General features: G+C 50.8%; 1 protein-coding gene across 2 annotated transcripts in view; it reads right to left on the bottom strand.

Annotated features, from left to right (window-relative positions):
* Positions 1-13,200, bottom strand: part of WDFY4 (WDFY family member 4) — a 270,517-nt gene extending 257,317 nt beyond the window's left edge. For both annotated transcript variants that reach the window (XM_058299130.2, XM_058299131.2), the window contains exon 1: positions 13,078-13,200. The gene's annotated coding sequence lies outside the window, so the exon portion shown is untranslated. The remainder of the gene's footprint in view (positions 1-13,077) is intronic.
* Between the last annotated feature and the right edge of the window lie 400 nt (positions 13,201-13,600).

The following is a 13,600-nucleotide window of genomic DNA, read 5'->3' as shown; positions in this document are numbered from 1 at the left end:
GACAGACAGACCTGGGAGCAGGAAGGACTCAGGGACAGTGTGAGCCAGAGATAGGAGCTGTCGCTCTCCAGGTAAGGCCGGGGGCGGCTTTGGGGGTGACGGAAGTACCGTGCCAGCCCCACCGGGAAGGGGCAGCAAGCCAGGCCGACCCACGTAAACGAGACGCGCTGGAGAATGGGCAGATGGGGCAGGCTGCCGCGTGGAGGAGCAACCCAGCAAGCCCCTTCTAGAAGGGCGATTCCTGGTCTGCTCTTGGAACTGGGAGAAGCGAGAAGCTAGAGGAACAGCTGGGAGGTGGGGCGAGGGACATTCAGGTTGCCTTGGAAGCCGAGATCCAACTAGACCCAAGAGAGAGACTCCAAAAGGAGGGGCCGCCGCTGGCGCCCAGAACTGGACAATCAGGCCCAGCGTGGGACGCGCCCAGAGTCACCTGGGAGGGCCCGCCCCATCACATAGGTCTGGGTGGGCCCCAGCACGGGCTTCTGAGCCAGGCCCAGGTGATCACACGGGTCCCAGGTGAGGCGGGGCCCAGGGAGGAGTGAGAACCCCGGGCTGAAGAACCTCCAGGGACCTGAGGTTCAGGGCGACAGGGGTTTGCCCGGCGTCCCGGAGCTGGTAGGAAGAGCGCTGGGACGGCCTCTGGGTCCACCTGCCTCCCAGCCGGCCCGACATGTGCCAGACGAGGGTGGCAGGCTGCTCGGGGCACCTGGGAGCCGGCCCCGGGAGCCCGGGCTGTGCGGCCGGCCGCTGGCCTGGATTTGCTGGCGGGTGTCACTAGCGGCCTTTCCGGCGGGGACTAAGGCCAAGGCAGGGCAGGATCAGGCAGAGCGGGGTGGGATCCTCCTGAGTGGCCTTAGGCAAGTGGCTGCACACCTCTGAGCCTCAGCTTCTTCAGCGGTAAATGGGAACAATGTCTCCCTTGCAAAGCTGTGGGAAGCGTGAGAGCGGCGAGTGTGTGTGAGGGCAAGTCCAGTGCAGTCCAGGTGTTGGCAGAGGGCCCGTGCCTCCAGTCCGGCCCACACTGCACTCCGCACGTGGCTGCAGGAAGGCTCTGGAATCCACCCACACTTCCCGACCGGAGCCCCTGGACGGCAGGTGTCCCCAGGGAGCCTGAGCCCAGCGCGGCCCCTCGGGGACACTCGGGGGCCCTTGTCGCTGCTGGAGAGTTCCGCCCTAACTCCGCTCCTCTCCTGCCTCTCCAGGCCTGGACGCGGGGTCCCCCAGCCGTGAGCAGGTGGGCGGGGTGAACCTCAGGCCACCTGGAGGCCTGAGACTGTCCCCAAGAGAGGGCTCATGGGGAGAGAACTCACAGGACCCCATGGGACGCCCAGGGCGCCAGGCAGACTGTAGCCAGCAGGAGCAGGGCTGCTCCGTGCCCAGCGATGCCCCGGGCTTCGTGCGTCCAGCTCCTCGGACAAAGCAGAGCCAGGGCAGGGAGCGACCCCAGACACGGCCCCGCTGAGGTGCCCGTGCCCCCCTGCCCTGGCCATGCCAGCTTCCTGCCGCCCAGGAGAAGGAGTGGCTCAGGTTGTTTCCAGAAGCCCAGGAATTCCCCCGAAGACTAAGAAGGGGACTCAGCCGGGCGGGGAGCAGGCGGTCAGGCAGAACCTTCCAGCCCCCCAGGCTTCCTGTTTCGGATCGCCGCCCCACCCCACGCTTGCCCTCCTGCCCAGCACGCACCTCTGTGGTTCCTGCAACAGCAGCAGAATACAGGAACTCGCGGGGCGGTGCGGAAGGGGCCTGGCTCGGGGTCTCGCTATGTGCAGCCACTTCCACATTGCCGAAAGCTCCTGGGGAACGGTTCCCCTGGCCCGGTCCCAGGGCTCAGCTTGGGCCGAGCGCTGGCTAGCAGGGGGCTGCCATTTCCACATGCGCCTCTCAACACAGGCTGCTCCAAGATGGGGGGACGCGCTGCCTACAGGAACATCTGAAACAGACGTCAGTGTTCTCTAATCCTGGTGTTGTTATCCCATTACACAGATGGGGAAATCGAGGCTCAGAGAACTTGAGATGCAGAGAGAGGAGGTGGCTTATTTGAAATCAAGCTGCTAACCAGCATCAGGGCTCAAACCCAGAAGTTTACAACTTCGAAGGCCTCCCCTCCCAGCAGCCTCGCTGAGGATGGGAAGGACAGACCCCAGGGGGCGCCTCACAAAAGGCTGACATTGGTCTGGTGCAGCCACACTGTGGGGTCCCCCGCCTGCCGGACGAGAGGGCCACTCACCCCAGGCCGCGGACGTCCAGCAGCAGGCTGGCCGCCTGCTCCAGGCATGTCCCAGACAGGCATGGCCTGCACGGGGCCCCTGGCGCTGGCCGCCTCCCAGGAGAAGAGCCGGCGCCCCGAGGGCAAGCCAACCAGGAGTCCACCCAGCCGGGCAGGGCCCCGGCAGCCACAGGCTCAGCCGCCCCTAGCGGCCTGCCCCGACTCGGCCACCCACCGCCAAGGCCAGGCCACAGCGGCCGCAGCTCCATGTGGCTCCATGCTGGGCAGTGGGTCATTTGATCTTAGACGTTTAAGGAAGAGTCGGACGCTGGCCTGTGTCCAGGACTTCAAAGTTTCCCCGCCGTGCGGTAGGAGAGCTGGGGGCAGTGCCAGGCGGGGTACCTGGCTGAGGGTACCGAGGAGGCTCGTCGCCCACCCCGGGAAGGAAGGGGTGCTCTGGATGGATAGAGGGGGGTGGAGGGCCCAGCAGTGCGTGCTCGGGGCGGCGGGGGTGGGGGTGGGAGCCCCCATGGGGTCCTCAGCAGGCAGCCGAGGACGCTGCCCGCCAGCTCTGCTGGATGCGGGTTCTGCCTCGCTGAAAATCCAGCATCCGAGCCCGAGGGGCAGCCGGAGGGTGCTGCTCACAGGCCGAGGCTGGGGGAAGCCAGGAGGACCTCACAGAGGCAGGGGCTTTGGAGAGGGAGCCTGCGGGACTCTCACCCGGCAGGCTAGAGAGCAGCGTTCCCAGCAGGGTGGAGAGGGGGGCCTGCGGGAGCTGGGCGAGGCCTGGCAGGGACCAGGCTGGGTCAGGAAGGCACCCCCTGGGGGCCGGGCCTCCCCATATCCCAATTCCCAGAGAAGTGAAACCGCGGGGAACTTTGTAGCATCTTTCACACTTGTAAGGTCACTCAAAACGAAACATTTCAGGCCTGGCTCGGCCGGCTCACACAATAGCCTTGTTTGGCTTATTAAATTTTAAAGATGATTTGGTCAGACAACAGTGCAATAAATCACTGATGAAGCTTTCTGAGCGACCCCTGGCTTTTGGGGAGATAAGCCTCTCTTCATTGTCACAGAGCGTGCAAATCCTCGCAAAGCCGGGCCGCAGACCACCCGCAGCAGGCCTCAGAGCTGTAGCTTCCGTGCTCCGTCAGCTACCCCCGGGCCGGCCTGGACAACTCTGCTTTGGGGCTAATGAGAAAAAGAGGGAAACCCATCCCCTGACCACTTCCTTCTGCTGCTCTGTGACTTTGTTTCCCCACCTGCAAAACGAGGCTTGTCGAAGAGTCGCTCCTTCAGGTTCTGCCGCCCTCGGCTTTTCACATTCAGAGCCTTCGGCTTTCTCCCGAGGGCTGAAGCTTTGTTTACCTGCAGTGAGTCTCCTCCTAGCTGCTCGGCTTCTTGGACCTATTTCTCCTACATGCCCAGGAGATGGGAGAGCAGAAGGAGCCAAGGGCCCTCAGAAGGCGGGATGAGAGGGCGACCCAGGTCCTCACATGTCTTTTCCCCTGCAGAGCCTTTTCCTGGCAGCCCAGGGTGGGCCCAGCACCAAGCCACCCACTGCTTCTTCCTCCCTGCACCCACCCACCCATCCCCACTGCTCCCTCCTCCAGGCCATCAGACGCACAGCTGGGGCGCTCAGGGCCCACCGTACCACTCCCTTGTCCAAATGGCTCCCCACGATCTAGAGGAAAGTTCCCATTTCCATTGAGGAAAAATCCCTGGGTGATGGAGGCCAACTCCTTCCGACCTAATTCCCCCCTTGCAGTGAGTCTAGCCACAATGAACCCTTCTACCCGACCGTTTGCCATCGCTCGGGCCATCTACTCCACCTTGCGACCCCAGCTCCATGTGCCCGAAGCCTGCCATCCTGCCAAACACAGCTCACCGCCTGCCTCCTGGGTATGGGCATCCTGCCGTCCCAGCCGAGAAGGAAGGCCTGCCCTGCAGGGACTTCCAAAGCCCTCCACCGCTGGGGCCCTTCTCTGACTAAACAGCAGCTGCTCCCGCAGGCACAGCACTTGGCGATTGCCGGAGCTGCAGCAATCCATCGTCTCACTTAGTAACTGCGACAGGCCTGTGAGGGGCCAGTGTGTACCCAGCCCCCTGTACGGGGAAAACAGAAGCGTGAGGAGAGCACAGCTCTTGTGCCAGGACCACCCACGCTCGTGGAGCCAGGCAGAATGGAAGTCCTCCGTCTGCTGTTCCCAGATTTATAAGTTTACCCCAGTACCAGCCGTAATAACTTCAACACACCGCTTTCTTCCTTACACTTTCTTATATTCATTATCTTCTTTATATAATGTTACACTGAGCAATAGGTTTTATCTTTTTCCTGTATTTTTTTAACTTTAAGTGTTTATCAATTACAAAATGTCCCCAATTACTTAATCACAGCATTTTATGGGGTAAATCATCCCATTAAATACACATCAAAAGTAAGATTATTCAGTAATATTGTAATATTTTTGCCACAATAGCAAGGAAGGTGTTACATCAATTCTAAGGGACAAAAATGGACATAAGGGGGTATGGAAATTTTCCTTTTTGGAGTAATGAAAATGTCCTAAAATTGACTGAGGTGATGACAGCACAACTCTGTGATGAAAATGAGAGTCACTGAGTGCACACCTTGAATGGATGGTACAGAGCAGGGGACTGTGTAACGGGGAATCCAGGGGTGGAAATGGATTGTGGTTAACAGGACAGGTAGGAGAATGTTTTCTCCTGAACAATAACAAATGTTTAATACTAATATGGGGTGTTAATAATCAGGTGAGTTGGGGGAAAATACACCAAATGTAAGATATGGGCTATAGGTACTAGTAATATTATGCCTGGATGCTCTTGCATAGTTTGTAACCATTGTTTCTCAACAATGCAAGGCGCTGGTGGTGGGGAGATGCATGGAGCGCTGTACGATGAGATGCATATTTGTTTGTAAGTTCACAACTTCTACTATACACTTATTGTTTATGTATGTTCATGTATGAATGATAGACTTCAATAAAATTTTATTTTAAAAATGCAAGACTATTTGGACACATCAAACCGTGTAAAGAAAGAAACATGTCTTAGCGTGGGGGTGTCTTAGCTGGGTGAGGGTGGGGGATGCCTTCCCCCGAAGAGAGGCGGTAAAAGCATGCCGGAGGGCTAGCTGCCCTTCCTCCCCACTGCCCCAAGTTGCAGACCCAGACACACCCCATCCTCATCACCCTGATGTGGTCCCTGCACCCTAGAGCCCTTGCTGTGGGAAAGGACAAAACAAAGCAAGAAGCCCCTGGGTCCCAGTGGCAGGGCATGCCCCTCTGTGTCCATCCTGACGCCGCTGCTCTCTCCCCGTCCTTCCCAACTCCTCAAAGATGGCGGCAAGGACCCATGGAGCTCCTGCGTATGCCCCATGGCCTTGATGAGGGGGCGGCTCAGGCCCAGGGCTCTGCGGCTCACCCCACTCCCAGCACCCAGACAGCGGGGTCTCTTCGCCCCTGCCCTCCTCCCTTCCAGGGCAGAGATGCTGTCAACAGAGAACTGGAGTGTTTTCCTGCCCCATTTTTGTGGTTCACGTCTACCATCCTGCCACCTTCTGCACAAGGGCCCTTAATTCCACCCACGCTCAAGTACTGCCAGGAGAAGCCCTCTGGGTTGGTTCACCATGGCATGTTTCAAAACAATGAGCTCCTGCTGTGCTTTGACCAGCCTCCGTAGCCCAATTTCTCCATAGGTTCATATCATTGTCAATCTTTGGTCATGCATCCCTTTATATTTTGTGCATATCCTTATGCTTTGAAAGAGGTTTTTGAGTAATTTTCTTATTATTATACCAAAACCAAAAATTAGCAAGTACTTCCTTCTTTTTCCTTGCAAACTGCTTTTCTCATCTAAATATATTTGACTTATAGTATACATAAAAAGAGTTTAGACTAGTCACCCATCATCATATATTAAACATATTCTATGTTGTTCTCACCCTTCAATTATCAGATTTAATGACCACAAAGCATCCTTGTGGTAGATAGCTATGTTTCAATTTCTGTACATCAGCTTCAGCAAATAAAACATGAACATGTAAAAAGAGCATTGCTAGGAAAGGGGGAAAAGGATTTGATGTTGAATATTGTATATGTATGTTGTATATGTGAACTTACTGTGATCTAAAACTTTTTGAAGACAAAATGAAAAGTTAGAAGGAAAAAAAAGATGTAGACACTGAGGAAGAAATGAAAGATTATACCTTGCCACTGTATGGACGGAGCAACACCCATTACAGTGATGAAAGGCAAAATATCAAAAACGAAGTTTTATGGTATTTTTTTCATTTTTTAATACCCCAATTTATTTTTACTTCATTTTAGTTTTTCTAAATTAGTATATATTCTATTTCTAATCTTTAAACCTATCATTATGATTTCATTTTCTTATTAATTGAATTTGGCAATAAATAAGCTTCATTTTTTAAGAAGTTTCAGACCACAGAGGTGTTCAACTATAGCAGGGGAGGAACATTGGTGTGGGGTGTTACTGATGGGGGACACATGGTTAAGAGGGAGTTCTCCAGGGCATGTATATAGGGTGTATAAAAATTTTTGGATATTCGTTAGGTATTTTCATAGTAGTTAGAGTCACAAACAACAACTGAAGGTGTGCTGAGTTCCTAGCAAGGGGAGCTCTGTCACATTCCCCCAGTGAAACAGCAACAATCCCCCAAGTGTAAGGGCAAAGACCAGTGAAGAAGTATGATCCAATGATGAGCCCTTGATAGTGATGAGTATGATTATGAGCCTGTGTGCCTAAAATTTCAACTAGGCCTAGAGCTATAGGGTGCCTAAGAGGTACCTCCTGAGAGCCCCCATGTTGCTCAAATGTGGCCACTCTCTAAGCCAAACTCAGCATGTAAATGCATTACCTTCCCCCCAGCATGGGATATGACTCCCAGAGATGAGCCTCCCTGGCACTGAGGAATTACTACCAATCACTAACTTGTGATGCAACTAGAAAAACCTTGAATAAAAGGGGGAAAAGGTAATGACAAATGAGTTTATATGGCTAAGAGTCTCCAAAAAAGAGTCAGGAAGTCATCAGAGGGGTTGCTCTTATGCACACCTCAGCAGGATCCCAGAGATAGCCAAAGTAGATACACCCCAGGTACTGGTGCTCCTGAGGGCTACAGACACACAGCATTCTATGGTCATGGCAGTTGGCTCTAGATTTCAGTGCCTTGTCAGTGGGTCCCACTTTGGAATTTGTGTTCCTGAATGTGATAGAGTTGGACGCAGATGTGACCTTTCTACACATGCATCTTCTGTCACTTTTACTGAATCTGTGGTTGATGTTGGGGTTGGTGTATGCCCAGGAGACTTGAATCTCTGGTCTGGCCATGTGCCAGCTGAGCTCCAAGCTTAAGCAGATTTGCAACTCCTACTCTCCAGTTTGTTGGGCTTATCCAGGTCAACTAACAGGGGGGTGAAGATGGTCAACCACCACAACAGGGAATCAAGAGTGCCTACAACTCCAAGCAGGAGAATCACATCCATCAACCATCTGGGATCTAAGTGCCCTCTTAATTTAGAGGTAGAGTGATCATTACCATCCCAGGGTCCACAGGATGGAGGAATGAAATATGTATTAGAGTGGACTTACTGGTATTCTACTGTACATCTATTGTGATGAGCAATGGAAGACACTGTAACACTGATGTGGAGACAGTGGCCCTGGTAGTTGCTGAGGGCAGGGAAAGGGAAGAAGAGATGTGATGTGGGGGTATTTTCAGGACTTGGAGTTGTCCCTAAATGATATTGCAGGGACAGATGCTGGACATTATATATCCTGCCATAATCCACTGAATGTACTGGGGGAGAGTGTAAAATACAATACGAACTATAATCCATGTGGTGCAGGAGTACTCCAAGATGTAGTCACCAAATGCAGTGAATGTGCCACAATGATGAAAGAGGTTGTTGATGTGGGAGGAGTGGGGGTGGGGATTGGGGGGGTATGTGGGAACCTCTAATATTTTTTAATGTAACATTTTTTGTGATCTATGTATCTTCAAAAAAACACAATTTAAAAAATGGGAAAAAAAAATCTACCCACAATTAAGTATTGCCAGGAAAAGCCCTCTGGGTTGGTTCACGGTGGTACATTTCAAAACGATGAGCTCCTGCTGTGTTTTGATCAGCCTCCATAACATATTTTCTCCATAGGTTCATATTATTACCAATCTTTGGTCATGCGTTCCTTTATATTTTGTGTATATCCTTATGCTTTGAAAGAGGTTTTTGAGTAATTTTCTTATTATTATATCAAAGACATAAAAATTAGCAAATACTTCTTTTTCCTTGCAAATTATTTTTCACATCTAAATATATTTGACTTGTAGTATATGTATAAAGAGTTTAGACTAATCGCCCATTATCATATAATAAACATATTCTATGTTGTTCTCACCCTTCAATTATCAGATTTAATGACCACAAAGCATCCTCTTGGTAGATCACCCAAACTCGATTTTATCCCTCCTTTGTGACTGGACACTCGGGTGTGTTTCCAAAGCTACTGCAAGTAATATGATGGGAAAAAGAGCCACGCTGCAATTGTTTTGTTTCCAGTGAGTTATCTGAGAAGGTGAATTCTCAGAAATGGGATTAATCATTGGGCCAAAGGGTAAGCTAGTTTTCACCCTTCTGCCAAATGCTGACTGTTCCTCTCCAAAAGCACTGTTTTTGGCACTCTTTGATGGTAGCATGGCCTGATGCAAAGTGCACAGGCTGTGGAGTCAGGCAGAACTAGGTTCATATCCCAGCTTGGTCACTAACTGCCTGAGGGCAAGCCTCTGTTTTCTCATCTGTAAAATGGGAGTAATGAAACCCTCAAAAATAAATAAGATTGCATACGCAAGTGTCCTGCCTGGCGCCAGGTCTGTGGGAGGCACCCATTCACCCCCACCACCACTTTCTTTCTCCTGGGAATTATTTGGAACTAACAGCGTCTTAAGTATCTATCATCCTTCTTGAACGGTGTTCTCCACAAAAGCCTCTCGCTCTAAAACATGAGGTAATTCCACTTTCAGTTTGCTGTCTGATAGAAATATAAAGCCATCCACAAATTCAAGCTACTTATATCATGTTAAATTTTCTGGTAGCCACATTAAAAAGGAAAAAAAAATTAATTTTAAAAATATATTCTATTTAGCCCAATATATTTTTAAAAATCTTTTCAATATGCAATCAGTATCTTGAACATTAATACTCTCTTCGAAACCTGGTGTGTGCTTTACATTTACAGCATTTCTCACTCCAGACCAGACCTGTCCTACGAGCTCGCTAGCCACAGGTGCTGGGCAGCTCAGCTCTAGGCTTTGTTCAAAGCCTATCACAGGTGTGCAGATGCCTCAGCTGGGACCATCCACCAAGGGCTGAGGGGACTGCCTGCACTGCAAAGGTTTGCAACCATTGGAGCTGGAAAACAAAGGTGCATCCCTAATTAGAAATAAAAGGGGGACAGCTCTGTGGGTGGCTCATCCAAGTCTAAACAGCTCATCCTCCAGCTTTCCCTGCAGCACACGCTAGGTCTCCTCTCTCCCAGTTTGCCAAGCTGCCTTACATTTCTACTACCGAGGCCACTTGGGGGCGGGCGATTCTCCAATTCATCAACTCTCCTCTAGGTGTCTAATAGGCAGCCCCACTTTCTTATGCTTAAAGCCTTATTTCTCAAGAGCCACCATCTTCCAAATTGGCTCCTCCTGCCCTTAACCCAGCCCAATAAATGGCAATTCTCACCTTCCTGTTGCTCTGGAGTCACCATTAGTTTCTCTCTTTCTTCCATGCCTTACAACTAAAACACCCCCAATTGTGACCTCAAGAAATATCTAGAATCTGACCTTCCTGTTCACTTCGCACTCTCTGTACCACCACCACTCTGGGGCAAACCACTGCCATCCCCAGTCTGGATTACTGAAACAACCTCTTAACTGGTAGCTTCTGCCCTTGCTCCCCTGCAATCTATTCTCCATGAGGATCGAAAGGATTTTTCTTTAAAATCCAAGCACATATCAGCATCAAACAGTCAAAAAACGTTTTTAAATGTCAATGAAATAATATAAAAATATAATCAATTAAGGAATAAGGCTAAGCAAACTATGTATTACATTTCTAAAAAAACTATAAAAATTAATTTAATACTCTAAGGAAGATCTAAATGAGTGGAGATACAAACCATGCTCATCAATTGGAAGGCTCATTTGCATAAAGACATCACTCCTCCCCAAATTCCCATTCTAATTAAACCTTAACACCTTTTGGTTGGTGGTGTTGAACCTGAGAAGCTGATTCAAAAGCTAATATGGAAAGTAAAGTACCAAGAATAGTCAAGGCAGAACTGAAGAGAAAAAAAGTGGGAAGACTTTCTTTCCAGATATCAGAATTTATTATAAACCTATCGTTAATGATGCCATTTAGTATTGGCAAAGGGATAGACAAATTGACAGAAGAGAGAGCCCAGAAAGAAACCCACATACACATGGAAACCTGAATCACAACAGAGCTACAATACATGAGTGACTAATGGATGGCCTTTTTAATAAATGGCTTTTTAAATTTACATGGGAAAAAGAGAATGAACTATTAACTCTACCTCATGCTGTACAGAAAAATCACTTCAAGGTGAACTAAAGACCTAAATATGAAAGGCAAAATTATAATTTAAAAAAATAAATAACATGAGCATAATTTTTATGAACTTGTAGTGGAGAAGAATTTCTTAGACCAGACCCAAAATATGTATGAATGGATAACTTAAACTTGTTCAAAATTAAGAAATTCTGTCAATACAAATCACAAAGAAAGTAAGGAGACAATGTGCAAACAAGAAAGATATTCGTTAACACCTATAAATGTCAAAGGGTTAGTATTCAGACTATGTGTTGAACTATGGCAAATCAATAGGTGTAAGATATACTCCAATAGAAAAATGGGCATAATAAACATATAAAAAGATGCCCAATCTTGGTAATTCAGGAAATGAAAATTAAAAGCATAGTTACATATCTTTTTATTTCTACTGGATTGGCAAGAATAAAAATATCTGACAATAGCCAATGTTGGTGAGAGAGAGGAGCAGTAGAAACTTCTGGACATTATCAGTGGGTGGGTAAAATGGCCACACCACATTGCAAAACAATTTGGAATCATTCAGTAATGTTGACAGACCCTGGAGAAAAGCTTGCACACATGTGCCACCATGTATGTCCAAGACTAGTGTTAGCAGCACTGCTTTAATAGGAAAAAACCCTGGAAATATCCCAAGTGTCTTGGAGAAATACCAGGTATGCTCCCATAACAAAATACTACACAGCAGTTAATGTGAATGAATTAAAGTCACATGCAACCAGATGAAGAAATTTCAGACACATCATTTTGGGCAAAGTCAGCTAGTTTCAAAAGAATATTTAATTCTGTATGTACAAAGCCAGAAACATGCAAAACCTTAAAAAATTCTACATTTGATAAATGAAATACCTATGGTAAAAAGATAAAGAAAAGCGAGGGAACAGTAAACCCAAAATTCACAGCAGTAGTAGCCTCTGAAGAGGGAGGGAGAAGGAAGGAGGGAGCAGGTGGCTTCACAGACGGTAATGACGATGTCTCAAAAACAAAAGAACTGCATTAGCGCACAGGGCTTCTGTTACACCTCACACCCTGCGCTCAGTTTCTAAGTTTTCTTTTCTATCTCCTCGACATTTAACCAAAGCACTTTTTCAAGTGCCGCGAGCCGCGTAGTTCCCCGGGTTGAGAAGCCTCCGGCAGTCTCCCACGGGCATGGCTGCAAGGCAGGCCTCTACCCTGGCAGCAAGCCCCTGCCTGCCCTGGCGCCCACCCCTCTCAGGCCTCACCGTCCAGCGGCCCCGACTCCACCCCGCCATGCTGACCCTCTCCACGCCTCCTCCTCCTGGATCCCTCTGCCAAGAATGCGTCTCTCCAGAAGCCCGCGTGCCCCATATCTCTCTCCCTCCGCTCGGAGGGCACGTGCCACCCAGAACCCCGTGCTGCTCACCCCCTCTGCTCAGCTCGCCGCAGTGCCTGTGCTCGGGACCGCCCGACACATCCGTTTCTCACCTGTCCCCCAGGTGAAACGCCATTGTCCCCCCGCGTCCCCTTGCATGGTGCCCTACATGAGCGGCCTCCCGAGAAATATTATGGAATCGTGTAGTGGATGACTACCCAGAAAATCATATTGAAATGGGAGCAACCCACGGAAAGGACGAGACAGGAAGGCCTAAGTATTAGTTATCAGATTAACCTCATCACTCAAGAGAGGTTAGACAAGGAGCCGGACAACCTTCTGGATGGTTCTATTTCAGGAGGTGAGGGGGTCAGAGAATTCCCCAGCTGGAGGGTCCTGCTTGTTCAGAGAATGTGGACACTTCAAAGCCTGATGTCGTAATTCAGATGAGGAGAACGAGGCCCGGAAGCCGCAGGCTTACCCAGACGCCGGTGTGTGACGGCAGAGCCGTGGGCCCCGGGGTGAGTGGCCTGGGCAGGGCAGTGTCTGGGCAGGGCAGTGTCCAGCCTTCCCTGGGTAGGGCAGGGTCACCCCCCTCCGCAGGATTGTGAGAAAGGAGGGTGGGGAGTGGGACTGGAGCCCAGCCAGGCTCCCTGGCCTCAGAAGCGGGCTCCCGGAGGAGACACCGCAGACCCTGCAGGCACTTCCCTCTCCACACTCACTCCTCTTCCACATCCACAGACCCAGGTGGGCAGGGGCGACATGCGGGCTCCCCGCTCGCCTGCCTGTCAGGTGGCCGGGAGGCCCCACCCTGACCCACGGAGACCCCACGCCCAACTCAGGGATCGCCCGGCTTGGCCAAGGGCAAGGCACCCTACCTGGGGTGTGGCAACCAGGGACTGCAGACGTCAGATGGCGCGGGTGCCCCCAGACCCGGCCGCAAGGAGGAGGACGCGGGCCGGCATGGCCAGTCTTTGCCAAAGTTTCGCTCTGAATCCCTTGAGCCCCGGCTCTGCTTATTTCCTGGAGAAAGCAGAAGTGGTGAGTCAGCGGTGCCTGTGCCTGGTTCTGCACCCCCCACCCCCAGCTGACGACAGAGCTGCCCGGGATCCGGCTGGATGACTGGGCCCTGCGGAAGGCACCCTAATGGCTGTCCACGCGGTGGCCAAGGAGTGCGGGACGGAAGGAAAGGGACGGCCCGAGAGCACAGGTCCGGGTTCTGGGTCTGCTTCTCACTAGCTGTGTGGCCATCAGCACTCACCCTCTCTTAGCTTCTGGTAAAGTGAGGACAATCCCGGTTTCAAGGGGAATGTAATCAGAGTTGAATGTAAAGCACATTCTCAGATGTGCCCTGGGCTCACCAGCCCCCTCCCCCCAAGCTCAGTGAGCTGCTCTGCTGGG

Source organism: Dasypus novemcinctus, chromosome 6, assembly GCF_030445035.2.
Source record: "Dasypus novemcinctus isolate mDasNov1 chromosome 6, mDasNov1.1.hap2, whole genome shotgun sequence".
In the NCBI taxonomy this organism is placed as follows: domain Eukaryota; kingdom Metazoa; phylum Chordata; class Mammalia; order Cingulata; family Dasypodidae; genus Dasypus; species Dasypus novemcinctus.
This window is presented reverse-complemented; position numbering and strand designations above follow the sequence as displayed.